The sequence below is a fragment of the Schistocerca americana genome, chromosome 6 (assembly GCF_021461395.2).
Source record: "Schistocerca americana isolate TAMUIC-IGC-003095 chromosome 6, iqSchAmer2.1, whole genome shotgun sequence".
NCBI lineage: Eukaryota > Metazoa > Arthropoda > Insecta > Orthoptera > Acrididae > Schistocerca > Schistocerca americana.
The window spans coordinates 218502645-218530112 of NC_060124.1; the positions used below are offsets into that span (position 1 = coordinate 218502645).

General features: G+C 42.4%; 1 pseudogene; it reads left to right on the plus strand.

Annotated features, from left to right (window-relative positions):
- Nucleotides 1-14566: 14566 nt before the first annotated feature.
- On the plus strand, nt 14567-14684 carry LOC124621172 (annotated as a pseudogene).
- The last annotated feature ends 12784 nt before the right edge of the window (nt 14685-27468 follow it).

The following is a 27468-nucleotide window of genomic DNA, read 5'->3' on the forward strand; positions in this document are numbered from 1 at the left end:
TGTCCTTAGGTTAGTTAGGTTTAGGTAGTTCTAAGTTCTAGAGGACTGTTAAGTCCCATAGTGCTCAGAGCCATTTGAACACTTTTTGAACTTAGCGTTACAGAGTGAAATTTTACGCACATAATACTTTCATTTGACGATTCCTTTCACCGACAAAACGAATTTTAGTGTGACATGCTGTTAGGAGACGTACAGCTATTTTGTCGATAGCTTTTTCCTGATCAGAACTGTAGTTTAGTAATTTCAAGGAGGCGCGTGTGTGTGAGAAGCGAATCACTACAAGGCGAGTGGGACTGTACAACGCAACTCGCCGCCGCACTAACGCTACTGACTGCCCAACCTATAGGATTGTCACCCAAATGATTACTAAGCTAAAGCAATTTATGTGAAAACTGACACTTGCGTGAAATATTCCGCTCTCTTTTGAAAAAAATATGATGTCCAGTTTTGATACACCATAGTTCATCCTGGTGAGTCGAAACGAAACGATGTCACAGTTGGAATATACTTTCTCAAACGTGTAGCTAATCTCTTCAGACATTGTCTCAGATAAACTTAGTATCAATGCGACAACATAATCTTTGTGTAAGCTGATGTTATACGTGTGGGAAACATACTCCGTACAATTGCAGCAGCCCCGAGGAAGACAGTGAAGAAATTACAGTCAGAAGAAGTAACTACTCTGACAGAAAATGGTCAATATGGCAAAGGACCTAAAACCTCTGGAGAAAATAACTAGCTGAACAAAAATTTTCCTTCATGTTTGTAAAATCTTTCACAAACCGCAGCAGCAAAGTGCTAAGACAACATGTTATTTACACAGCGTCTAAATCGACAAAATTATTAAACGAAACTTCCTGGCGGATATAAACTGTATGCCTGACCGAGATTCGAACTCGAGGCCTTTTCTTTCTTTCAAGGAAAGGTCTGTGCAATTTGGAAGGTAAGAGATGAGGCACTGAGGGAAGTACAGCTGTGAGGACGAGGCGTGAGTCGTGCTTGGGAAACTAAGATGTTAAAGCACTTGCCCGCGAATGGCTTAAATCCCGAGATCGAGTCTCGGTCGGACACACTGTGTAAGTAGACTGTTTAGGTTTTTTTATTGGTAACGCCACATATTGCTCTGTATGAAAATCACTGACTGTGCTGTGTGCAGTCTGTGGCTGGTTTGCATTGTTGTTCACTATTGTAGTGTTGGGCAGCTGGATGTTAACAGCGCGTAGCGTTGCGCAGTTGGTGGTCAGCCGCCAGCAATGGTGGATGTCGGGAAGTGAGATGGCGGATTTTTGAGAGCGGATGATCTGGACGTGTGTCCATCAGAAACAGTACATTTGTAAGAATGGATGTCATGAACTGCTATATATATTATGACTTTTGAACACTATTAAGGTAAATACATTGTTTGTTCTCTATCAAAATCTTTCATTTGCTAACTATGCCTATCAGTAGTTAGTGCCTTCAGTAGTTTGAATCTTTTATTTAGCTGGCAGTAGTGGCGCTCGCTGTATTGCAGTAGTTCGAGTAACGAAGATTTTTGTGAGGTAAGTGATTTGTGAAAGGTATAGGTTCTTGTTAGTCAGGGCCATTGTCGGGATTTTTGAAAGATTGCGTTGCGCTAAAAATATTGTGTGTCAGTTTAAGCACAGTCATGTACAATTTTTCTAAGGGGACGTTTCAACAGTTTTAATCTGACAGGAAGTTTCGTTTAATATTTTTGCCGATTTAGACGCTGTGTCAATAACTTGTTTTGTTAGCACTTTGCTGCTGCCGTGTGTGAATGATTTTACAAATATGAAGGAAAATTTTTGTTCAGCTAGTTATTTTCTCCAGAGGATTCAGGTCCTTTGTCCTGTTTATCATTTTCTGTCAGAGTAGTGATTTCTTCTGACTGTAATTTTTAAATGATTCAGTTCTTGCAGAAATATTATGGATCACTGATTCTTATCACCCTGTCCTCCAGTATGTTAACTCTGAAACTACCTCTTTAATTAATTTTATTAAACACTGATCTACAGAATTTTCCCTGACGAAGACAACTCAAAATTATCCTATTCGTTTATTACCCACAATACACAAGCCCAATGCTATGTTACTGCTATACATTGGGAACATGACTTCCAATTACTAACACAAATGAAAGACTCTGAATTGCAAGAAATCCTTACAATAACAGAAATTTTAAAAAAATGAAATTGAAGGAATATGAAACTACCTCAAACTCTGTTAATTTCCTAAACTCATTTCAGTCACGAATCCCAACAAAGCAAGCTAAAAAAAAAAAAAAGAAAAAAAAGGGGTTCAAATGGCTCTGCGCACTGTGGGACTTAACATCTAGGGTCATCAGTCCCCTAGAACTTAGAACTACTTAAACCTAACTAACCTAAGGACATCACAACACCCAGTCATCACGAGGCAGAGAAAATCCCTGACTCCGCCGGGAATCGAACCCGGGCGCGGGAAGCGAAACAAAGCAAGCCATCAATCTTTTTGAAAAGTCACTTACCTCACAGAAAATCTTCATAACACGAACTACAGCAATTACAGCGAGTAGCAACTACAGCCAGCTAAATAAAAGGATTCTAACTGCTATAGACTCATAACTACTAGGAAGCATATGGTTAACGAAAGAGAGATTTTGTTGATGAGCAAACAATGTTTTTAGAAAATTATGTAGTTGTCAATAATTCCACTGCCCAAACATTATCAACCAAACATCCACCATCATACATTTCCTTGCGTATTTTCTTATAAACACATCATTCCATCTCAGTTTACAATGGATGTACTACCAACACTAAGAATATGATGTTCGTACACTACCCCATCCACTCGCTAACTGCCAGTCCGTCCAACCACAGAATCTCTCGCCGAGAGCGTACAGCGCAGTGAGCGATATTAACACAATCTATAGTGCTGCCAACATACGAACAAGCTACTCACAACTCCTCCTCTTTTCTGTCTGGAATGGTGATTGGAATTTTTGAGAAGTTGTCGGTCTGTCTGAGCGTTATTCTGTAAACTTTGTGCTCTCATGTTCCGTCTGTACCCGACCAAAAGTGAAACTGACGCACTACTTTTTTTCCCTTTCTGAATCGTATGTTAGTAGTATGTGTGTGAAGTTTTTACTACTCATTACTAGACTGCGGATTTTAGGTAAAAACCTACTCTGTTCGTGAGTTCCTATCTGGATAAAAATTTGTACTTATGCGTTTCATGACTATTTACACTTAATAGCGTTAATTCTATAGGACCTAAAAAAGCCTATTTCGACATTAGTGCCTATTTTTGCCTATTTCGGCTTTAATATCCTAAAAAGTGCCTATTTCATCATATAAGACAGTGGCTCCAAGTTTTTCCACACTATACGACAGATGGAAAAAATAGTTTCTGCCCAGCGTGCAGCAAGGTCGCTAGTTGATATGCGCTCATGCTTCGTATTTGCCTAACACTTCGGTCTTTTTTTTTTCCTTATATCGCTATCCATGTTAATACCAAATACTCTTTATAGGTATTTTATTATTCATAAGTAAAAAATAGATCACGGATCTTTAGGTTAAAACCTATTTTTATTCCTAATCTCCAATTTGCATATACGTTGGTACTTCTGCGTTTCATGATTAACTAAACTGAATACTGTTAGTTCTATAGGACCTAAAATTGCGTATTTCGACATTGACGCCTAATTTTGCCTATTTCGGCATCAAAATCCTAAAAAGTACCTTTTTCGTTAATCTGACATAGAGTTCTTGTGTTTTCAAAGAATAGAAAAAGGAAGTAAACTTAGGGCTTTACGTCTCGTCGAAGGAGAAGGTCGTTAGAGACTGTTTACAATTCCTTCGCTTGCATTACTACCAACAGCACTCGGCACGGTTGAATGGTCCTCCATCCAAGTACGCGCCGAGCGCGACAGTGCTTAAATTTGGTGTGCGAATGGGAACCGTCAAAGATTTGAGTTACAAATTAGAATCGAACTTGGAGGTACTAAATGTTATATTTGAAAATATTTCGTTCGTAGGATTCTGGCCAGCTGTGTATTTTCGCAAAGAAACGGTTTTATAGGCCTTAAGCTGAGCACGGATTAAAAAATCACAATGTTTATCGTAGACGCCCTCATAGCTAAATTACTGCCCTTCGCGCATTTTCTCGCTGCTGTCTACAGGCAGTCCTATCAAACTACTCTGTTTCATGAAAGGTATTATACGTGAATTTTCCGGTTCGAAAAATAATTTGCCAGTCGTGAGATGTTTTCATTTGAAGCACCGGTAGATTCCATTCGCTTGTTCAGAAGGGGCGGCCATCTGTCAGGTTCCATATGTCCAGCAACGAGTACAGTACTTCCCCAACCGCTCCCATGCACCACAGTTAAAGGAAAAAAAAAAACAGGTCATCGTTCACCTTTTCCCAGCGAAAACAAATCAGTAAATTGTGTAGCGACCGACGTGTTAAGTCTTACTGACGTTCTGAGTGCAAAATAAATTCTAGTTTCTGTGTGAGAATACTACGCGATGACCAAAACAGCTAGTTCAAAGTCTACTCAAATAAGGCTATGGCTGCAAGATTTTCCGCATTATACAACAGATGGGAAAATTATTTTCTACCAAGCATGCAACAAGGAGGTTACTTGATGTTTTTCTTAGACTTCTTATTTTCCTGTCACTTAGGATTCTTTTTTATCGCTATCCTTTAGTAATACGAAATACTCTTTATATGCTATTCTAAACTGCATTTCCCTTTTCTCTCGTATTAGGTTTCGAGTGTTAAGAAATCTCACTTAACTCAGCATGCGGATGGAATCGCACATAAAGCTAATGTTGAACAAAATTGAAGCAAACTCTTTTAACCAATAAATCTGGTGAATCCTCCGAAAGAAACAAGTTCTGCAGTGATTTGTGTCATGCACTTGTGGCAGCAAACATCCCCTTTCGGAAACTAGAAAACCCCTATTTTCAGAGGTTTTCTTGAGAAGTACTGCCATCAGTCTATTCCTGCAGCGTCAACTTTACGTTAGAATTATGTGGATTCAGCTTACAATGCTGCATTGCACAGAATCCGAGAAGATGTTGCAGAATCTTGTATATGGATTTCAGTGGATGAAACTACTCACAGTCTTGGCCGTTAAATTGCAAACCTGATTATTGGCAAGCTAGATCCAGATGCTCCATCCAGGGCTCATTTGATTTACTCAAAAGAGCTTGCAAGAACTAACCAACAAACAATAGCACAGTTTGTGAACAATGGGCTTAATGTGCTATACCGAAACGGAGTGGATGAGAATAAGGTGCTTCTGGCCGTCACTGATGCTGCTGCATATATGATAGCAGCGTTTCAACTATTAAAAGTATTCTACCCATTGATGCCGCACGTAACTTGTGTAGTGCATGGGATCAACCGCATAGCAGAGCAAGTAAGGTTACAATATCCTAAAGTAAATAAAGTAATATCTATGGTGAAGAAAATTTTTGTTAAGGCACCATCAAGAACACAGGCATTCAAAGAACAGCTTCCAGATGTCCCATTGCTGTCAGAGCCTGTTGTCACCCGCTGTCCAGAAGGTGGTTGAAAATATACCGGAGGATGCTGCATCCGTAACTGCAGCAATGGAGTTACTCAAAGATTCTTCTTTAAAACGGGACTCAACATTAGGGCCCACTACACATTTATGGCAAGAATAATTTTACAATTAGAAGGCTATCTACAACAATATTTCTTTGCTCGAAGAAGTCACTATGAAAATTAATGAAGCGCCAGGGGAAGTAGGGGTAAAAGTATGGGCAAAAATGCTAACGGTTTTGCAGAAGAACACTGGTTGAAGGAGTTGTGTGCAGCTGCCGACATACTTAGTGGAAAATCCAGCACTCCTGACTGCAGCATTCCTGTCCAACATGTGCCGAAAATGAAGTACGCCCTTGTCACATCTGTTGATATAGAACGTTCTTTTTCAGAGTATAAATTGATTCTGACTGACAAGCGCCACAGTTTTTCACTAGAAAAGATTCTGGTTATTTATTGTGAAGCCAACTATGGTCAGAATATGTGAAACTACGAATGTATTAATTAAACCATTACCACATCTTTTTTATGGAGATCTTTATCTTGCAGGAACTCAAAAACATTTGGAGTTATATTCTACATTAATGTTGTAGATTGCTGTGCTCTGTAACTGTGTAAATATTCATTCTCCTTGTTTTAATGACTAATAAGATGTTCATACTGTCAACACTGTGTATTTTAATTTATTTTTATTTTCTCTGCATCATTTTTCTTAGAGCCTATTTTAGGTTTTAAATAGCCTAAATGAACTACTGAAGGAGCCTATTTTAGGTGCCTAAAACACACTTTTTTACGACCTAAAAATCCGTGGTGTACTCATTACCATGGACAGTATTACTCATAGACCTGAAGATAACCAAGAAATTCGTGTTTCTTGCATTAAATAGTTTTTACTTGTATTCAAAGTTCGACTAGTTACTACCAGGCTTGAATCTTGGTGGTGAAAGGAATTTATAATTTTTTTGCCTTCTGAGTCTCAGGTTACGTTTACTCACTACTGTATTACGAGAACAGGCTTTCGAGAAAAGACGGAACCATTCACTGAAGAAGAATATAGTCGTTGGCTGCATGAACGCGTGGTATCAAGGGAGAGTATTAATTTCCGAGCAAACGTTCTTTAATAATTAATATTTTTTACCAAGTTACCGATTACAGATTTTGAACAGAAGCACTGTTAAGGAAAATTAAACTATATCTCAGAACATAGACTTATGACGCAATACATTCTGACAACTGCCAGACCCCAGGGTGAGCTGCGCCATGTAGTGGGGAGGGCACGTGACGCGTCAAGGAAAGCATACAAGCGGTGTGGAGACGAATGAGTACTCATTGTAGCAACGATACGGACCGAAAGTGGGAATTCACTCCATAAGTGACTTTGACAAAGGGCAGGTTGTTGTGGCATCTCTGGAACGGTGAACATGGTCAGCTACTCGTGTGCTGCAGTCGTGAACATCTAAGCAAAGCAGTCGAAGAACGGGGAAACAGTGACTGACACGCAGGTTGTTGGACGTCTCTGCTTCATCACTGAACATGTAGGGTGGGGAAACAGTGACTGACACGCAGGTTGTTAAACGTCTCTGCTTCATCACTGAACATGTAGGGTGGGAAACAGTCAGTTCTATAACGCTGGATAGGCGGCGATGTGTAGCAGAACTGACGACAGACGGCTATGCACGTGCAGGAGCAATTGTTTTGGGACACGTTGTAAGGTGCACGTTGTTGATCGTGGAACTTGGCAACAATCCACGCCTTCGTTTTCCCACGTTGACGCGACATTGTCATCAGTTACGACTGCAGTGCGCATGGAGAAATCGAGACTGAACCGTGGTGCAGATGAGAAGTGTCGTTTTGTTTGATGCATCGCGTTTCGTGTGCACAGAGTCGATGGTTGTGACCTGATACCCTGTCATCGAGACGGACGGTTGGTCGAAATATGCACCACGCCAAACACGCAGGTCGGTGTGGGCGGTATCGCTAAGAGAGATGTTCACCTCGGATTCCATAGAACCTGTGGCAGTAATCAAAGGCACCATGGCAGCAGTCGGCAGGGATAGTATCTTCCACCAGCGTAATTGTCCCGCTCTGAAAATCCAGAATAGTGCTGCAGTTGTTTTAGCAGCACAATATCCGTAATCTGTCAACTACATCTACATCTACATATACATGGATACTCTGCAAATCACATTCATATGCCTGGCAGAGGGTTCATCGAACCACCTTCACAATTTTCTATTATTCCCATCTCGTATAGAGCTCGGAAAGAATGGACACCGACATCTTTCCGTACGAGCTCTGATTTCCCTGATTTTATCGTAGTGATCGTTCCTCCCTATGTAGGTCGGTTTCAACAAAATATTTTCGCATTCGAAGGAGAAAGTTGGTGATTGGAATTTCGTGAGAAGATTCCGTCGCAACGAAAAACGCCTTTCTTTTAATGATTTCCAGCCCAAATCCTGTATCATTTCTGTGACACTCTCGCCCATATTTCGATATAATACAAAACGCGCTGTCCTTCTTTGAAATTTTTCGATGTACTCCGTCACTATGTGGTAAGGATCCCACACAGCGCAGCAGTATTCTAGAAGAGGACGGACAAGCGTAATGTAGGCAGTCTCCTTAGTAGGTCTGTTACATTTTGTAAGTGTCCTGCCCATATAATGCAGTCTTTGGTTAATGTTCCCCACAACATTTTCTGTGTGTTCCTACCAATTTAAGTTATTCGTTATTGTAATACATAGGTATTTAGTTGAATTTACGGTTTTTATATTAGACTGATTTATCGTGTAACCGAAGTTTAACGAGTATCTTTTAGCACTCATGTGGATGACCTCACACTTTTCGTCATTTAAGGACAACTGCCACCTTTCGCAATTCCGATATTTCTTCTGAATCGTTCTGCAGTTTGTTTTGATCCTCTGATGACTTTATTAGTCTATAAACGACACCGTCATCTGCAAACAACCGAAGACGGCTACTCAGATTGCCCCCCAAATCGTTTGTATAGAAAAGGAACACCAAAGGGCCTATAACACTGCCTCCGGGAACGCCAGAAATCACTTATGTTGTACTCGATGACTTTACGTCAGTTACTACGAACTGTGACCTCTCTGACAGGAGATCACAAATCCAGTCACATAGCTGACACGATATTCCGTAAGCACGCAATTTCACTACGAGCAGCTTGTGTGGTACAGTGTCAAAAGCCTTCCGGAAATCCAGAGATACGGAATCGATATGAAATCCTTTGTCAATAGCACTCAACACTTCATGTGAATAAAGAGCTAGTCGTGATTCACAGGAACGATGTTTTCTAAACCCATGTTGACTGTGTGTCAATAGGCAGTTTCCTTCGTGATAATTCATAATGTTTGAACATAATCCTCATGCATATCGACGTTAAAGATACGGGCCTGTAATTTAGTGGATTACTCCAACTACCTTTCTTGAATATTGGTGTGACCTGTGCAACTTTCCAGTCTTTGGGTACGGATCTTTCGTAGAGCGAACGGTTGTATATGATTGTTAAGTATGGAGCTAATGCATCAGCATACTCCGAAAAGAACCTAATTGGTATACAGTCTGGACCAGAAGACCTGCTTTTATTAAGTGATTTAAGTTTCTTCGCTACTCCGAGGATATCTACTTCTACGCTACTGATGTTGGAAGTTGTTCTCGATTCTAATTCTGGAATATTTAGTTCGTCTTTTTTGTGAAGGCATTCCGGAAGGCTGTTCTTAGTAAATCTGCTTTGGCAACACTGTCTTCTATATTATCTCCATTGCTATCGCGCAGAAAAGGCATTGATTGTTTCTTGCCGCTAACATACTTCACATACGACCAGAATCTCTTTGGATTTCTGCCAGATTTCGAGACGAAGTTTCGCTGTTGAAACTGTTATAGGCATCTCGCATTGAAGTCCACGCTAAATTTTCAGCTTCTGTAAAAGATCGCCACTCTTGGCGATTTTGCTTCTGTTTAAATTTGGCACGTTTGTTTCGTTGTTTCTGCAACAGTGTTCTAACCCGCTTTGTGTGACAAGAAGGATCAGCTTCTTCGTTTGTTAATTTATTTGGTATAAATCTCTCAATTGATGCCGATACTATGTCTTTGAATTTAAGCCACATCTGGTCTACACTGATATTATTAATTCGGAATGAGTGGAGATTGTCTGTTAGGAAGGCGTCAATGGAATTTTTATCTGCTTTTTTGAATAGGTAGACTTTTCGCTTATTTTTCGAGGATTTGGGGATTACAGTATTCAATCTCGCTACGACAGCTCAGTGTTCACTAATCCCTGAATCGGGTTTGATGCTCGTTATTAACTCAGGATTATTTGTTGCTAAGAGGTCGAGCGTGTTTTCACAACCGTTTGCTATTCGCGTGGGCTCATGAACTAACTGCTTGAAATAATTTTCAGAGAATGCGTTCAGCACAATTTAGGATGATATTTTAGGCGTACCTCCGGAATTAAACAAGTATTTTCGCCAACACATCGAGGGTAAACTTAAAGTCACCATCAACTATTATCGTATGAGTCGGGTACGTACTTGAAATCAAACTCAAGTTTTCTTTGAACCTTCCAGCAACTCTATCATCTGAATGGGAGGTCGGTAAAAGGATCCAATTATTATTTTATTCCGGATGCCAACAATGACCTCTGCCTGTACTAACTCACAGGAAGTATCTACTTCAATTTTGCGACAAGATAAACTATTGTACTTCTGACAGCAACAAACACGCCACCGCCAACCGTGTTTAGCCTAACCTTTCGGAACACCGTTAGGTTTTTCGCAAAAATTTCGGCTGATCTTATATCCGGCTTTAGCCAGCTTTCAGTGCCCATAACGATTTGAGCATCAGTGCTTTCTATTAGCGTTTGGAGCTCTGGTACTTTTCCAACACAGCTACGACAATTTACAACTGTTATAAGAAAGGTTCCTGTATCTACGTTCTTCCTGTGGTCAGCCTGCACCCTTTGTGACTGAAGCCCTTCTTGTGTTTTCCCGAGACCCTCTAACCTAAGAAACCGCCCAGTCCACACCACACAGTCTCTCCTACCCTTGGAGCCGCCTCCTGCGTATAGTGTACACCTGACCGATTCAGCGGAACCCGAAACCCAGCCACCCTTCGGCCCCAGTCGATGAATCTGCAGCCTACACGGCCGCAGAACCGTCGGAGCCTGATTCAGACCCTACAATCGGCCCTGTACAAGAGGTCCGCAATCTGCCTGTCGACTATGCTGCAAATGGTCAGCTCTGCTTTCATCTTGCAAGCAAGCCTGGCAGCCTTAACCACTTCTGTTAGGCGCTCGAATCCAGACAGAATCTCTTCTGATCCAAAGTGACACACCACTGGTACCGACGCGAGCAACCTCCGCAGTTGGCTGCACCCTGTGTTCTTCATGGCATGCGGGATGACCCTTCCCACATCTGGAATTACTCCACCCGGTATGCACCCGGTATGCACACGGAGTGCACATTGGTTTTCTTATCCTGCTTGTCAGTCAAGTCCCTAAGGGGCCCCATAACGCGCCTAAAATTGGAGCTCTCAACTACCAATAATCCCACCCTCATCGATTGCCCGGATCTTGAAGGCTGAGTGGTTTCCTCTGAAACTGGACAGGCGACAGCATCCGGCTCAGCGACGGTGTGAGCCACAGACAGCACCTGGAACCTGTTTGTCAGACAAACCGGGGAGGCCTTACTTGCGGCCGCCTGGGAAGTCTTTCGCCGCCTGCTTCGCCCCAGGGCGACCTCCCACTCGACCACAGATGAGGGGTCGGCCTCAGTGCGAGAAGTAAATAGGTTTGCCACTGGTGAAGACCGATCGGAGGACTCTGACGTTCTGGACGTCCGCTGGATCCCTACGGCCGGCCCACAACAGTGGCGCCCATCCACTGCAGCCTCAAGCTGTGTAACCGAAGCCATCACAGCCTGAAGCTGAGAGTGAAGTGTCACCAACTATGCTCGCATCCGCACACAACAATCGCAGTCCCTATCCATACTCAAGACCGTGGAAAACTAAACTATGGAGATAAACGCACTATCGGCAAGCGCTGCGCAACTGTAATCTAAACCCTGACGGAAACGCACGAACTTTGTATGGTAATACACAGATATTCGAAAACCTAACTACCGAAGCACTCATGTGAAACTAAATAATTCGCCCCTGATTAGGAACTTGTAAAAAGTCACAAAATTGGTTTACTTTCCGACGCAAACGGAAACGCGACAACTCCGTCTATTACGTATTAAATTTACACGCAGAAACTCAAGAAACTAAACTATTGAAGCACACAGATGATACAATAAAATTCGCTCCTGGTTAGGAACTCGTAAATGACTCAAATGCGATTATTTCCCTGTTGCTGCGTCTGTCTCGGTCGGCTACTGCTCCCTGACTCTCATGTTACCTGCACAAATGGTAACGCTCTTGTCCTTCTGCTAGCATTGCTCTTCGATTTCTGAAGATGGGAATACTCCCGAAACGTGTCATGCATACTTTTTGATCAGTAAAGTCATTTTTCACCTGGTGCATGATCAAACCATCTTAACTGCAGATCTACGAGTATTTAGTATTTCTATTGTAACCCATAACACCACCTCTGAAAGTTTCTCGGCGGAGTTCTCGTTGACTCTGTATATATGTTCAGTGTCCTTATCTCGAGATATCTGCTGACGCTTGTTGGGCTAGAGTATGTAAGAGCAGCACTCTCCACACTCCCGTGCTCTGTAGCTAACCAGTACGATTCCGAGGAATTTGTCAGCGCCATCGTTTCCTGCATCTTCTTCTGACACTGGCCAATAACGCATTCACTGGCAATCGTACGGTACCGTACTCGCCGCTCACAAACGGCATTGCCATTCGCATTTCGCCTCATTCGTAATTCTGTTTCGACAGTGACAGTCGCAGCGGATGAGGGAAGCACTTCAGCGCTTCACTCATGTAAATTGCATCTGACGCAGCTGGTACCTGTGTTCCGCCTGCATATACTGATGCGCCGAAACATTTTGACCACTTGCGTAAATAGCTTCTCTGTCAGGCTTTGGAACGAAATACTTCATCGATTCTGCTTTTTAGCAATCCGACAGTTCGTTGATAGGTTTGAGGAAGTATATGGCATTTGATACCTGTTCACGGGTCAAGTGATTCGCATAATTAACAGACCGCTGATTGCATACGCGGTGTTCGTGCTCGATAGCGACCCAGAGGGGTATCGTCGGATCCACATCAGGCGAATTTGGTGGCCAAGACATCACAGTGAGTCCGCTATAGTGCTCCTCAAACCACTGTAGCATGGTTCTGGCTCCGAGTCACTGACAATTACACTGCTGAAAGATGACAATGTCGTCTGGGAAGACATCAAGCATAATCGGTTTCAGCTGGTTCGCAGCTGTCAGCTTGTCTTCGATTAGTATCACAGGTCCCATGCAAGCGCAGGAGAATGTCTCCCAAAGCCTAAAACTGCTCCCACCAGTCAGTGTCTGTGGCGCGTGGCACGTTACGAGCCGCCAGTCACCTTGATAACGGCGTTTGTGTAGACGATCATCGACCTAGTGCAGCAAAAATGTGATTAACTCAAAGAGCCGACACGTTTCTATTGATCGATGGTCGAATCCCAATGGTTCCGTGTGCTCTGCAAACTTAACGATGTCGTTGGGTCAACATGTGAACACGTAAGGGTGGTCTGCTGCGGGGCTCCATGTTCAAGAATGTACGATGGACGGTGTGCTCTGAAACACCTGTGCGTGCATCAACATTGTGCTGTTCCAGCAGGGATGCTACAGATTACCGTGTACCCTACTTTACGGGACAGACGAGCCTCCGAACCCCGCGTTCCGCGAAGTGTCGTGGACGACCAACCAATTAGCGCCTAGTGCTATTTTCACTGTCCTCCTACCTCTTTCCGGAGATGTACACGTCAGTAGCACGCGAACATTCGACCAGCTTCTCCGTTTCCGAGATACTCGTTCACAGTCTCTGCGTAATAATAATATATCCTTTGTTAAATTCACTTATCTCAACGGATTTACCCATTTGCAGCCCATATCTTCGCTAAGGTGATGTCTCGTCCGTGTCTGCTCCGCTTACATACTTTTGTTACCGCGCCGCGCGCCAGCAACGGCATCAGGTGGGATCCAACGTCGCCGTGGGCAGTAGTCATAATGTTTTGGCTTATTAGTGTAGCACTTGAGTGCAACAGACTGACTGTTCTGAGGAAAAGGGTGTCATCAAAAGAACATACAGTTCTAAAGCACCGTTTCCAGTTGCAGGGCGGATTTGTCGACTTACCATTATCACCAGCGAGTGCAGCAGATTGTGATGTTTGGGTAATTGAGAACTGAACAGCGGAAAATTCTGTTTCAGCTCTCAGGCAGTACTCAGAAAAAGGTGGTTCTATTGATGCTGTTCAACATAGTTATAGGCGTATGTTAGTTTTTTGTGATATGCCACATAATTGCACCAGAGCTGCTGGTAAATTTTCAGGTTTATACGATTGCGGTCTACAAAACTTTGTCGTTCCCAAAGTTTCTTCCAGAGCTTCGCCGTACATCTTCAGAGGTATTTGTGATTCCGCTGAGTATTGCGGCCGGCCGGAATGGCCGTGCGGTTCTGGGCGCTACAGTCTGGAGCCGAGCGACCGCTACGGTCGCAGGTTCGAATCCTGCCTCGGGCATGGATGTGTGTGATGTCCTTAGATTAGTTAGGTTTAATTAGTCCTAAGTTATAGGCGAACTGATGACCTCAGACGTTTAGTCGCATAGTTCTCAGAGCCATTTTTTTGAGTATTGCGGAACAATTCGCAACAGAACCAGGGGCACGTCTGAAGATATCCGACGCAATTCTTGGCGTAACGTTAGGAACAAAAAGTTTCATAGACAACATCCATACAACTCGAAGGATTATCTAGTGACAGTGTGCTTATAAGCACGACTTAATATACAACAGTATACAGTATATAATATTTAACTGAAGTGTCCTAGAAACTAATTAGTTAGCCTTACTTCACATAGGCAACAGCCTTGCCGCAGTGGATACACCGGTTCCCGTCAGATCACCGAGGTTAAGCGCTGTCGGGCGTAGCTGGCATTTGGATGAGTGACCATCCGGGCTGCCATGTGCTGTTGCCATTTTTCGGGGTGCACTCAGCCTCGTGACGCCAATTGAGGAGCTACTCGACCGAATAATAGCGGCTCCGGTCAAAGAAAACCATCATAAAGACCGAGAGAGTGGTGTGCTGACCACACGCCTCTCCTATCCGCATCCTCAGCTGAGGATGACACGGCTGTCGGATGGGAGATGGGCCACTTGTGGCCCGAAGACGGAGTGCTTACTTCGCATACCAACACACATGTATATGAGGAATCTAAGGCGCAGCTAAATACCTTGCGAGTTCAGTGTCCATCATCGGGCTAACTGAGTTCGGACCTTCATACACAAGCTCATAACAGAACACGAAATAAAGAAAAACGAAATAAAAATATTTGGATATAAAGTCCACTTCTTACTTTAAAATCGTCAGCACTTGATTCTGTGTTTAAGACTTATCTATACTATCGATTATTCACTGGAGTGCTACTTTACAATGCATGAAATGGATGGTAGTAGAGTTCACTTTCGTTGCAGCAAAGGTAAATTAATTAGTGAAGCAAGTATCACTTTGCTCTCGGCAAAGGGAGGAAGGAAAGATAAAGAATAACCAGAGTAACATCACAATATTTTTTTCATATCTCGTAAAATGACACAATTTCAGAAACTTTACTGGTTTAATACAAATATGGTTTTGTGTATACAGGCTGATGCGGCGAGTGAAAATTTGTGCCGAGTCCGGGAATTGAACTTGAGACTCTTGCTTCCTAGACAAATGCTCTAGCCACTAAGCGCCCTTGCACAGCGTTTCACGCATCTGCACCGTTTTCCCTAGCACGCCTCCCTCCTCGATCCACGTGAATTTAAGGGATAATTTAGACTGAGGATTGAGGAATAGCAAGGTAATCGGTGCAGTTGTGTAAACCGCTGTGCCACGGTGAGTTAGGGCTAATGAACCTGCCTTGCAAGCAAAAAACCTGGGTTCTATTGCCGGCATTGGTACAGATTTTCACTCGCCGATTCAGACTATATACATAAAAACAATTTATTTATCTAGCTAATTTAAACGTTATTGTAAACCCTAAAACGAATACGGATAATATAAGACAGGTGGGAATTTAAGGAGATGGGACCTAGATAAACTGACTAAACCAGAGGTTGTACAGAGTTTCAGGGAGAGCATAACGGAACAATTGACAGGAATAGGGGAAAGAAATACAGTAGACGAAGAATGGGTAGTTTTGAGGGATGAAGTAGTGAAGGCAGCAGAAGATCAAGTAGGTAAAAAGATGGGGGCTAGTAGAAATCCTTGGGTACCAGAAGAAATATTGAATTTAACTGATGAAAGGAGAAAATATAAAAATGCAGTAAATGAAGCAGGCAAAAAGGAATACAAACGTCTCAAAAATGAGATCGACAGGAAGTGTACAATGGCTAAGCAGGCATGGCTAGAGGACAAATGTAAGGATGTATGGGCTTATCTCACTAGGGGTAAGATAGATACTGCCTACAGGAAAATTAGAGAGACCTGTGGAGAAAAGAGAACCACTTGTATGAATATCAAGATCTCAGATGGAAACCCAGTTCTAAGCAAAGAAGGGAAAGCAGAAAGGTAGAAGGAGTATATAGAGGGTCTATACAAGGGCGATGTACTTGAGGACAATATTATGGAAATGGAAGAGGATGTAGATGAAGATGAAATGGGAGATATGATACTGCGTGAAGACTTTGACAGAGCACTGAAAGACCTGAGTCGAAACAAGGCCCTGGGAGTAGATAACATTCCATTAGAACTACTGACTGCCTTGGGAGAGCCAGCCTTGACAAAACTCTACCATCTGGTGAGCAAGATGTATGAGACAGGCGAAATACCCTCAGACTTCAAGAAGAATATAATAATTCCAATCCCAAAGAAAACAGGTGTTGACAGATGTGAAAATTACCGAACTATCTATTTAATAAGTCACGACTGCAAAATACTAACGCGAATTCTTTACAGACGAATGGAAAAACTGGTAGAAGCCGACATCGGGGAAGATCAGTTTGGATTCCGTAGAAATATTGGAACATGTGAGGCAGCAATACTGACCCTACAACTTATCTTGGAAGCTAGATTTAGGAAAGGCAAACCTACGTTTCTAGCATTTGAAGACTTAGATAAAGCTTTTGACAATGTTGACTGGAATACTCTCTTTCAGATTCTGAAGGTGGTAGGGGTAAAATACATGGAGCGAAAGGCTATTTACAATTTGTACAGAAACCAAATGGCAGTTATAAGAGTTGAGGGGCATGAAAGGGAAGCAGTGGTTGGGAAGTGAGTGAGACAGGGTTGTTGCCTCTCCCCGATGTTATTCAATCTGTGTAATGAGCAAGCAGTGAAGGAAACGAACGAAAAATTCGGAGTAGGTATTAAAATCCATGGAGAAGAAATAAAAACTTTGAGGTTCGCCGATGACATTGTAATTCTGTCAGAGACAGCAAAGGACTTGGAAGAGCAGTGGAACGGAATGGATAGCATCTTGAAAGGAGGATATAAGATGAACATCACCAAAAGCAAAACGAGGATAATGGAATGTAGTCGAATTAAGTCGAGTGATGCTGAGGGAATTAGATTGGGAAATGAGACACTTAAAGTGGTAAAGGAGTTTCGCTATTTGGGGAGCAAAATAACTGATGATGGTCGAAGTAGAGAGGATATAAAATGTAACTGGCAATGGCAAGGAAAGCTTTTCTGAAGAAGAGAAATTTGTTAACATCGAGTATAGATTTAAGTGTCAGGAAGTGAAACATGGACGATAAATAGTTTAGACAAGAAGAGGGTATTAGATTAGGAAATGAGACACTTAAAGTAGTAAAGGAGTTTCGCTATTTGGGGAGCAAAATAACTGATGATGGTCGAAGTAGAGAGGATATAAAATGTAACTGGCAATGGCAAGGAAAGCTTTTCTGAAGAAGAGAAATTTGTTAACATCGAGTATAGATTTAAGTGTCAGGAAGTGAAACATGGACGATAAATAGTTTAGACAAGAAGAGGGTATTAGATTAGGAAATGAGACACTTAAAGTAGTAAAGGAGTTTCGCTATTTGGGGAGCAAAATAACTGATGATGGTCGAAGTAGAGATGATATAAAATGTAGACTGGCAATGGCAAGGAAAGCGTTTCTGAAGAAGAGAAATTTGTTAACATCGAGTATAGATTTAAGTGTCAGGTAGTGAAACATGGACGATAAATAGTTAAGACAAGAAGAGAAGAGACGCTTTGGAAATATGGTGCTACAGAAGAATGCTGATGATTAGATGGGTAGATCACATAACTAATGAGTTGGATTGGGGAGAAGAGAAGTTTGTGGCACAACTTGACTGGAAGAAGGGATCGGTTGGTAGGACATGTTCTGAGGCATCAAGGGATCACCAATTTAGCATTGGAGGGCAGCGTGGAGGGTAAAAATCGTAGAGGGAGACCAAGAGATGAATACACCAAGCAAATTCAGAAGGATGTAGGTTGCAGTAGATACTGGGAGATGATGAAGGTTGCACAGTATAGAGTAGCATGGAGAGCTGCATCAAACCAGTCTCAGGACTGAAGACCACAACAACAACAAGACACACAAAAGTATGGTCAATATTATTGAAAAGATGAGAACAATAAAACTGGGAGGTTTAGCAAGTTATTGGGTCATGATAATTATAAAATCCGGATGCGGTTCAAAGGAAATATAGTCGAACTTGTATGCTGCAGTATCCATGAAGAAAAGAAATGGCAGTCTCCCAATATGTATGAAACTACAAGACAAAAATGTAATAATGCTAAAATTCGCAGACGACATATCTGGTGGCCGAAAATAAGGACAATTCAGTAGATCTGTCGAATGAATCAAGCAGTGTATCATGTGCAGATTATTTTATAAGTAAACTGAAGACGCAAGAAACGAATTTTAGCAGGCAGAAGGAAACAGATTTTGTTAAGAAGAAAATCATGGTAGTCGTAGTGGTACCCAAAGAAGACAGTAGGAAATTCTATATGGAAAGTTCGTTTAAGCAGAATAGTCAATCAAAGAAATAGACGTTAAGATGAAAATATATTTTCTGGAACTGTATTTCTCTAGCATAGAATTGTAAGAAGATCGCTGGAGGATCTACAGGAGGAGGAAAGTATTTAGGATGTTGTGCAACAGAAGAATTTTAAAATCAGGTGGAGAAGCAGAGTAAAATGTGCTGCTCAGAAAGGCGAGAAAATAAATCTACAGAAAACCCTTTCGTAAGAAAGTGACATTTTGGTGGAATATATGCTATTGATTTGGGATATTAAGGTTTTGCTAGTAAGATGGGGATACTTGTAGGAGCTGATGCCATGTACAATAAGCAACCTTAATGACCCTTGGGAGAAAGAGGCAGATACGGACGGAAGGGTAGTTACTGGTTGTGGCGAGCATCAATACAGTAGATAGAATAGTGAGATAAAAAATGAAAAACAACAAGAAGATAAGGCAGCTGTTCACACTGCATCGCCCGTGCGTCTACGTCTGCAAATATATATCCTCAGGAGAGCAGTAACAAGTGGGTTGTGACAGATGGTCGAACCTAGGAGATGGTGTATTCTCATAAAACTCTCAGCAACGTTAAAAGAGTGACGAGACGGGAGAGAGAGAGAGAGAGAGAGAGAGAGAGAGAGAGAGACGAACGAGCTGGAGGCAGTTCGATAGGCAACTGCGGAAGCAGGACAGCATCTGTGAGTTCTGACGCTGCGATGCGCCGGCGGGAACAGTTATTCGTGATTCCAGAAGGCACTTACCCACAGAGCAGTGAGTAGGCACTCCAACGGAGTAGCAGGTTCAAAATGGTTCAAATGGCTCTGAGCACTATGGGACTTAACTACTGTGGTCATCAGTCCCCTAGAACTACTTAAACCTAACTAACCTAAGGACTTCACACACATCCATGCCCGAGGCAGGATTCGAACCTGCGACCGTAGCAGTCGCGCGGTTCCGGACTGCGCGCCTAGAACCGCTAGACCACCGCGGCCGGCAAGAGTAGCAGGTACTGAGTAAATAGGAATTGCTGAAAGACCTAAGGAATCGTGAAACGAATAGACGTAATATTGAAGATTCGCCATAGCATTCCCTTTAAGTAATTTAGGGGAAGCGCAAGTAACAGAAACCAACGAGACTGGATGGGATTTATATTTGGCACCTACGACCTCTAACTATCAAGTACTGTTAATATAAAAGCTTAATGCACAAAATAAAGACACTGCAGAGCAAAAATACGTACGTCAGAAGAAATTCTTTTTAGCCAGTAGGTGGAATAGACAACTAGTGTAGTACGTCTGATATTATTACACAACTTATCCCATTTCGTCGAGCTTCCTTTAGATAACTAGTACTAGATACTGTGAGAACGTTGTGTTGGGCGTCATCTACTTGTTTGATTTTCTCATTTTATCTCTACTTCCGTAGACAAATGACACTTACAGCCTTTAAAGAAACTTTGAGCCTTGTGAAGTAATCTGGGACAGACTATGATGCCAAGGCTACATCATGCGCGTAACACTTGTCATTCCGCCAAATGAGTTAATGGCTGAGGTCGAACTCGTAACAGAAGAAAGCCAGCTTTGCATTCGGGTTAGTAGACAGGAATGTGTAGATAGGGTGCTACAGAAAGATAACGAAGCTGGCCATGTGCAGCCAGATCAGAGTGGAAAAAGTCACTTAGGAAACTTACAAAGTGTCATCCACTGGCAGAACGAACAGTTACAGAGTCAGTGAGTAGTGCAGTAATAGAGCAAGGAGATTATCAATGATAGCGCCGGCAGCTTTGACGGCAGCAGCTCCTAATGGAACAGCAGTACTTCATTCGTCAGGAGACGATACTGTTCCAGGTGACAACTGCTGAAAGAATAGTAGCGATTTTACAAGAGATGGACACTGTATCAGTACACAACAGAAAAAGTGACAACAGCTAGGCACCCCACGTAGTGCATTTTACATCGATTAGAACAAAGATCAAAGTGGCTCTTTTCTCTTGATAGTGGGAAGCCCACGTGTAGTAAGACAGAATCATTGTGAAAGGAATTTCGACAGTAAAAAGCTGGTACTAGGTGTAAATCATATATAGCGTTAGATGGTCACACACCTAGCACATGCTTATAAATATGATGGACTCTGAAAAAATGAAATAAAATTTGTGCCACGGCCAGGACTTGAACCCGGGTGTCTATGCTTACTTTTTTTTAAAGCTCATTTTGATCGTGATTGTTCGTTCTATTTGTTCAGTGCGGACGTCCCATGATGCTTGTTCAAGTTCATCGTCGTTTCATTAACTCAGTTTTTTTTATTTTTCTTTATTACAGAGGGCAGCTAACCCTCTGACCGAACACGCCGAGCTTCCGTGCCGGCTGCTTGCTAGGTAGGAATGCTAAGCGTTACACTACTTCAGCACTATGGTTAACATTGCTGCACGGACTACCAAGTCCAGTGCACTCCCCAACACAAACTTCAATTCGTATCTTCAGGTTATTTTCCCCTTCTTAGATTGTCACTGTTTCCGAGGCTCTCCGACATTGGAATAGCACCCCAGAATTGGACTTAATGGGGAAATCCTGTACCTTAGTTGTAGGTAATCTATAGATCTTATAACTATATTTTCCGCGAGACAGTCGGGTCTCATTTTTATCTATGACAATGGTGGAATCTGAAGAAATTTTAATTCATTCCTTCAGAGCTCAGCATCATAGTAGATAAAGATGAGACTCAAATGTGTCGAGGAAAATCTCCTTACAAATATGTTAAAGGGTAAAGAGACTTACTTAACGAGTTGATATCATCTTGCTGCTTTGGCAGATCATAACCACTGACGAAAGACCTTCTCCATTCCCCAGCAACAACCTTCAAACAGTCAAAGAGGTTCTACTCCCTCTCGATTCCGTTATAAAGATTACTTAGGGAACAATATTGTCGTCAGTATCCTGACTGCACCACGCAGTCGACAACAAATCTACGGTGGGAGCTTGAACTTTCGTTAGGACACGGCATTGACCTGCGAGTGGAACGGGGAAAGGTACGGCTAGTGATGACAGAAAGTACCCTCCGCCATGTGCTGTACTGTGGAAAATAGAAGCACCCGTACAACTTTTTACGTGATAAAATGAACAAATAAATAAAGTAATCGGGTGTCCGTGGTAATCACAAACACACGTTTGGACAATACCTACTGCTGATTGTGGTAGCTCACATCTGTATGAAAGTCGGAGCTGGCTGCCACTGGTTCAACAAATAATCGAGAACGTAGAGTGGAAGAGCTATTCTGAGATGAAGAGGATGACATAAAGACAGAAATTCGTGGCCGGCTGCATAAAACCAGTTAGAAGACTGATGAGAAAAATGATCTGTTACGCTGTCATGAAAGATGTTTTAAGCAAAAACTACTAGGCAGTGTCGAAGAAAATTCACCTGGGTGTGTCCACAAGACCTTAGTCTTGTTATTTATTTATCAATCTATTTTCTCGAAAACAGTAACTGATCGGTAGAACTAATGTTTTCAATATTCTATAACAAGTTAGTATGACCACTGTGCTTTGACGCACTGTTGCTCAACCCTAAATCGGAAACTGTATGTACAAGAACTTGAAAGAATCGGTCTGTTTGATGACCTCATCACTATAAACACTATATGCAGTTTTCCACAGCCTAATTAGCTGTTTCCGGATGGTTTTACGTTTGCTGTCACCAGAAAAATGCCGCAGATCTTTAGAAAAATTTATTTCCTTTTCTTACATTTGATATTATCACCCTAAACAGTCAGTTTTGTAACCAGGCGCCTTTTATCTAGTGTTTAAGCAGATATTCGTAACTTCGTTTTTGCATTGGGTAGCTGGAATCAGCCAAAAACAAAAAAAAAAAAAAGTGTTCATCAAGTCTTTCATGATGCCATGTATCGAAAATTGACGGTTTGTTTTCATTACAAATAAAATTGATTTAAAACGGAATTTTACAGGTCCATTCGCTACAGCGGTACCATGTTAGTCTAATGCGATATCTGTTTTTTCATTATGTATTAACAGAGACAGCAAAACTCCAAGAATAAACAGGAACATGCCTGCGACAGAACTGCCGTGGCCCGCACTGGCTGTTGTCGCCAAGTACGCAGCGCTACTGAGTCGCTGTTGGATATCTGTTTATTCTTCGTGTTCTACGGTTCCTTTTAATGCGTATCGACAAAATAAATATGGGACTAGACTAAATTTGGAGCGCCCTGTTGAATGGACACGTAAAATTCCACTTTAAAAATAACTTTGTCCGTAATGAGAAACAAACCGACGCATTCTGCTGACAGTGGTCTTCGATTAAAAGACGTGATGGACAGTAATTGCTTGGCTGAACCCAGCTACACAACGCATAAACGAAATTGCAAATAACTGTTGAGAGACCATAGAATATGCGCCTGATGGCTCTTAGAGGAGAAACCCTGTATAGTGGCATCTAGACATACACAAAAAGAAGCAATTAGAAATGTCCCGAGTCTGAAGACGCGACCTCGTGTAATATTTCTGGCTTATTCAGCCATCATATAAGGCTCCAGGAAGCTATTCCCAGGGCAGTGGAGATGCAAGAAGCATAGAGATGACGAAATGTGCGATGAGGTACCGGTGACATGTTAGATTCGGTACCATTCCCGTGAGAAAGGCCGCCTGCATGATGCTGCTGCTCTGTCATTGGGTGCTGTGTTTGGCGGTAGGGCGCCAAAACGTTAAACTTTAGCTGCTATTATTAATTAAACCTGTCATCCAAATTACTTCAATTTTTAAATAAACATCTCTCAACAACCAGCTATCAATTAGTCATTTCAAAATTATTAAAATCAAATTACTGCTAAAATAAAAGACTGACTATATTACTGCTAATGCACTTCGGTGGCGTTCGGGTCACGTCTTGCTGGCTTGGCGCGCGAAGTGTCTCGGGCAGTCCGGCTCTCCACTTCTGACCGTTCCAGTAGGCATACATGTTGTCTGTTATAGCAGTATTTGTTTCATGCAATTTTATTTACTACAGTTCCGACCGTCGCTAGGTATAGACATGTTGTCTGTAACAGTAGTATTTGATTTATGTAATTTTATTCTCCAGTTCTGACACTTCCAGACATGTTGTATGTGGCAGGATGTATTTCATGTTATTTTAGCCAGATATAATGGCTGAGGAAATATATGTTCAATACGTTGTGATCAAGAATAGTTTCTCGTGTCTATATCAATAAAAACGCGAGTGGCATCCCTAATGAGTTCTAGTTTATTCGTAGCAGCAGTTCCTTGCGAAGTTAATTTCAGCCTCAAGAAAAAGAATCCATGACCTGCGTGCTGTTTTCTGCGCTGGGGACATCATCATCATGAAGACAGCAGGTTAGTGAAGTGTACAAGAACTTATGTATTCCACACAGGGCAGTGGAAACAACTAGGCACCTCACGTGTACTACATGCACAGTACAAATGTGCTCAGTGACACGTCATCTGCAGTAATGCAGAGGAGGTAAAGAAGGATGAAAGTATTAACACTATCTCACTTTTATTCCTTTTTCTTGCCGTACTCGCAATAACGAAAGCACCAAAGGAGGAAGAAATAACGTTTCAATAATCATAGGGACACCTTTCGCATTTATGGATCATTGTCGATAACGTGACGAACCGGTTCTCTGTCCTCGTTGAGGAACCCGAGTTACCGTGTGGAACAGCAAGCAAAACTCGCCAGTGCAATTAAATCCGTTCGGCGAGTGGGTATGATACCTCGTGCTGAATGCAGGTGAACCAGATGATATGATGCGATGTTCAGGGAAGTTAACGAGAGACGGGTATGGATACTAACGCACACACCGTTCAGTAATTATAATAAATGTAATGAAAATAGTATTGGATATAGTATTGACTGCATACTATTTCAGTTATGTAATTCAAATCAGTAACCGAGTGGTCTAGGACGTCTTGTCAGGGTCCGCGCGGCTTCCCCCGACGGAGAGGTTCGAGTCCTCCCTCGGGCATGGGTGTGTGTTTCGTTCTTCACGTGAGTTAGTTTAAGTTTGATTAAATAGTGTGTAAGCTTAGGGACCGATGACCTCTGCAGTTGGGTCCCATAAGACCTTACCAATAATTTCCAATTTTTTCGTATTAATGTTGTCTTACGTTAATTATTCAATTTGTTCCTGTCGAATTTTGGAATGATATAGGCTACTTGTTATCATTTTCAGGTTAGATTTTTTATCTCAGTTGTTCTTTTTTCTGGTGTTTTAATAAGATTAGGTTTAAAGGAGAAAAAGTTTATTTGATTATAAAATAGATGCGTGGCAGTGTTAACAGAAGGAATCGAGGAGGAGCGAGAAATAGTGAGACAGCAGATGCGGTGGAAAGAAGTGAAGAGGAACATAAATAGGTAAGGATGAGACAAGTATTTATGGTACTCAGACGGTGAGAAAAATATTGATTGGTTCTGGATAGCAGGAAGACAGCTTAGATATTCTGAGAGGGAACAGACAAAACATTATCATACCCTGGTCCTGAATGCAGCACAACTTTGAGTGAGTCACATGTCAGTGGGTAATTTGGCTCACATACCTCTAACTGAGATGGAGTTGAGAAGGAGGTAAATGAGATTTGATGTTTCGCATGAACGTGTCACATCTTGTATAGCAGTTGTATAGCAGTTACGAAGGTTTAATTAATATTTTGGTATTCAGACTGTTCTTGCACATTCTCAGTGAGATGATAACTTCGTTTATCGCGTACTGGTGTCAGGCAATCGACAGGATGTTCATAATTAAAGTTCCAGTTCCAGAAATCTGTAGAAAGAGAACGACGACTCAGAATGACGTCAAATTTGACCAAAATATTATTGACGAAAGAGAAACGTTATGGAACAAAAAAATGAATAAATAAAACAAAATAAAAAATAAATTAACGTCAATTCGACCAATAGATGGCGCTGTAAGCGTCAGAATATGCATACTGGACTCGCATTCAGGAGGACGACGATTCAAACCTGTGTACGGCCATCCTGATTTAGATTTTCCGTGATTGCCCTAAATCGCTACGGGCAAATGATTGGATGGTTCCGTTGAAAGGGAACGGCCGACTTTCTTCACACATACCTGTGTATTCCGATGGGACCGATGACCTCGCTGTCTGGTCCCCTCCCACAAACAAACCAACCAACCAATATGCGCACCAACCGACGCACGGCACACGGTTATTTCTCAGTTTGGGTCCGAGACCCCCGGCATGGCTGTCTCCGAGAAGGACTGCGCACTGCTGGTAAAGCTTTTCTACAAGAACGGTGACTGTGAACCTGTATCTCTGCCAACGTTCTGGATACTCAACGGTATGAAAAAAAGCATTGGTCCACTGTTCGATCAGGATCTGGAGAAAATGATTACAAAATTCGAAGAGACAGTTTCTATTGAGGTACAATGTGGCAGCCGATCCGACATCTGTCGAAGGTGTCGCGACAGCATTGCAGGAGGACTCTAGCAGTGGTCTGCAAACATGCAGTGTGCAGGGAATTGCCCTTACAATGGGCGTGCCTGCGAGCATGGTGCATAAAATCGTGAAACACCCAGGATTGCTATCCATAGCCCGCATCTCGTGGTCGTGCGGTAGCGTTCTCGCTTCCCACGCCCGGGTTCCCGGGTTCGATTCCCGCCGGGGTCAGGGATTTTCTCTGCCTCGTGATGGCTGGGTGTTGTGTGATGTCCTTAGGTTAGTTAGGTTTAAGTAGTTCTAAGTTCTAGGGGACTGATGACCATAGATGTTAAGTCCCATAGTCTCAGAGCCATTTGAACCATTTTTTGCTATCCATATAAAATAACCGATGTTTAGGAGGTTCTTTCCGCTGATCTGTAAGAAAGACAAATGTTCGCTTGGAAATTTCTTGCTCACATGGAAGTGGACAATGAATGCCCATGGAACATTCTGTAGACGGGCAGAGCTCTTTTCCATGTGCAAGGACATGTCAGTTGTAGATCATGGGCAACGCAAAATCCGCACGCACGTCAACTGGTACCACTTCATTCTGCAAAGGTAAGTATGTGGTGCGGCTTGACGGCATGTGTACATTAGGTTTGTATTTTCTCGAGGAGATAAGTCTTGCTAGTAACGTCACTGGTGAACGCTATGAGAGTCTTTTACGCACCAACGCTATTACAACTGGATCATTTTTATGCAAGCGCTCCTCCGCACATTGCACAGCCTTTGAAGCGGCACCTGCAGAGGCATTTGGGTAATGCTAGACTTATCAGCCGTCATTTACCTACAACCTGGCCATCCAGATTACTTGGTCTTAATCCGTGTGATTTGGTGGATGTGGGTTTATCTGAAAGAAGTAGTGCTCAGTGCTCACATTATGAACTTAGCTGAATTGCAGGAACGCATTCTGCAACGCACCCGGTATGTGACACGCCTATTTGTTGTGGGGCATGGTGTTTTTCGGTTTCAAATTACGGAAGAAAAAAAATGGCTCTGAGCAATATGGGACTTAACTGCTGAGGTCATCAGTCCCCTAGAACTTAGAACTACTTAAAACTAACTAACCTAAGGACATCACACACAGCCATGCCCGAGGCAGGATTCGAACCTGTGCCGTAGCGGTCGTGCGGTTCCAGACTGTAGCGTCTAGAACCGCTCGGCAACTCCGGCCAGCAATTACGGAAGAAATCGGTGGACAGCACATCCAACATGTCTGGCGCCAGCCTCACGACCATTAGAAACTGATATAATTTTGCTTTTTCACGGCTTTTGCTCTCACGACAATTCAAAACCGATGTAATTTTGCTTCTTTTGCGGTTTCGGCC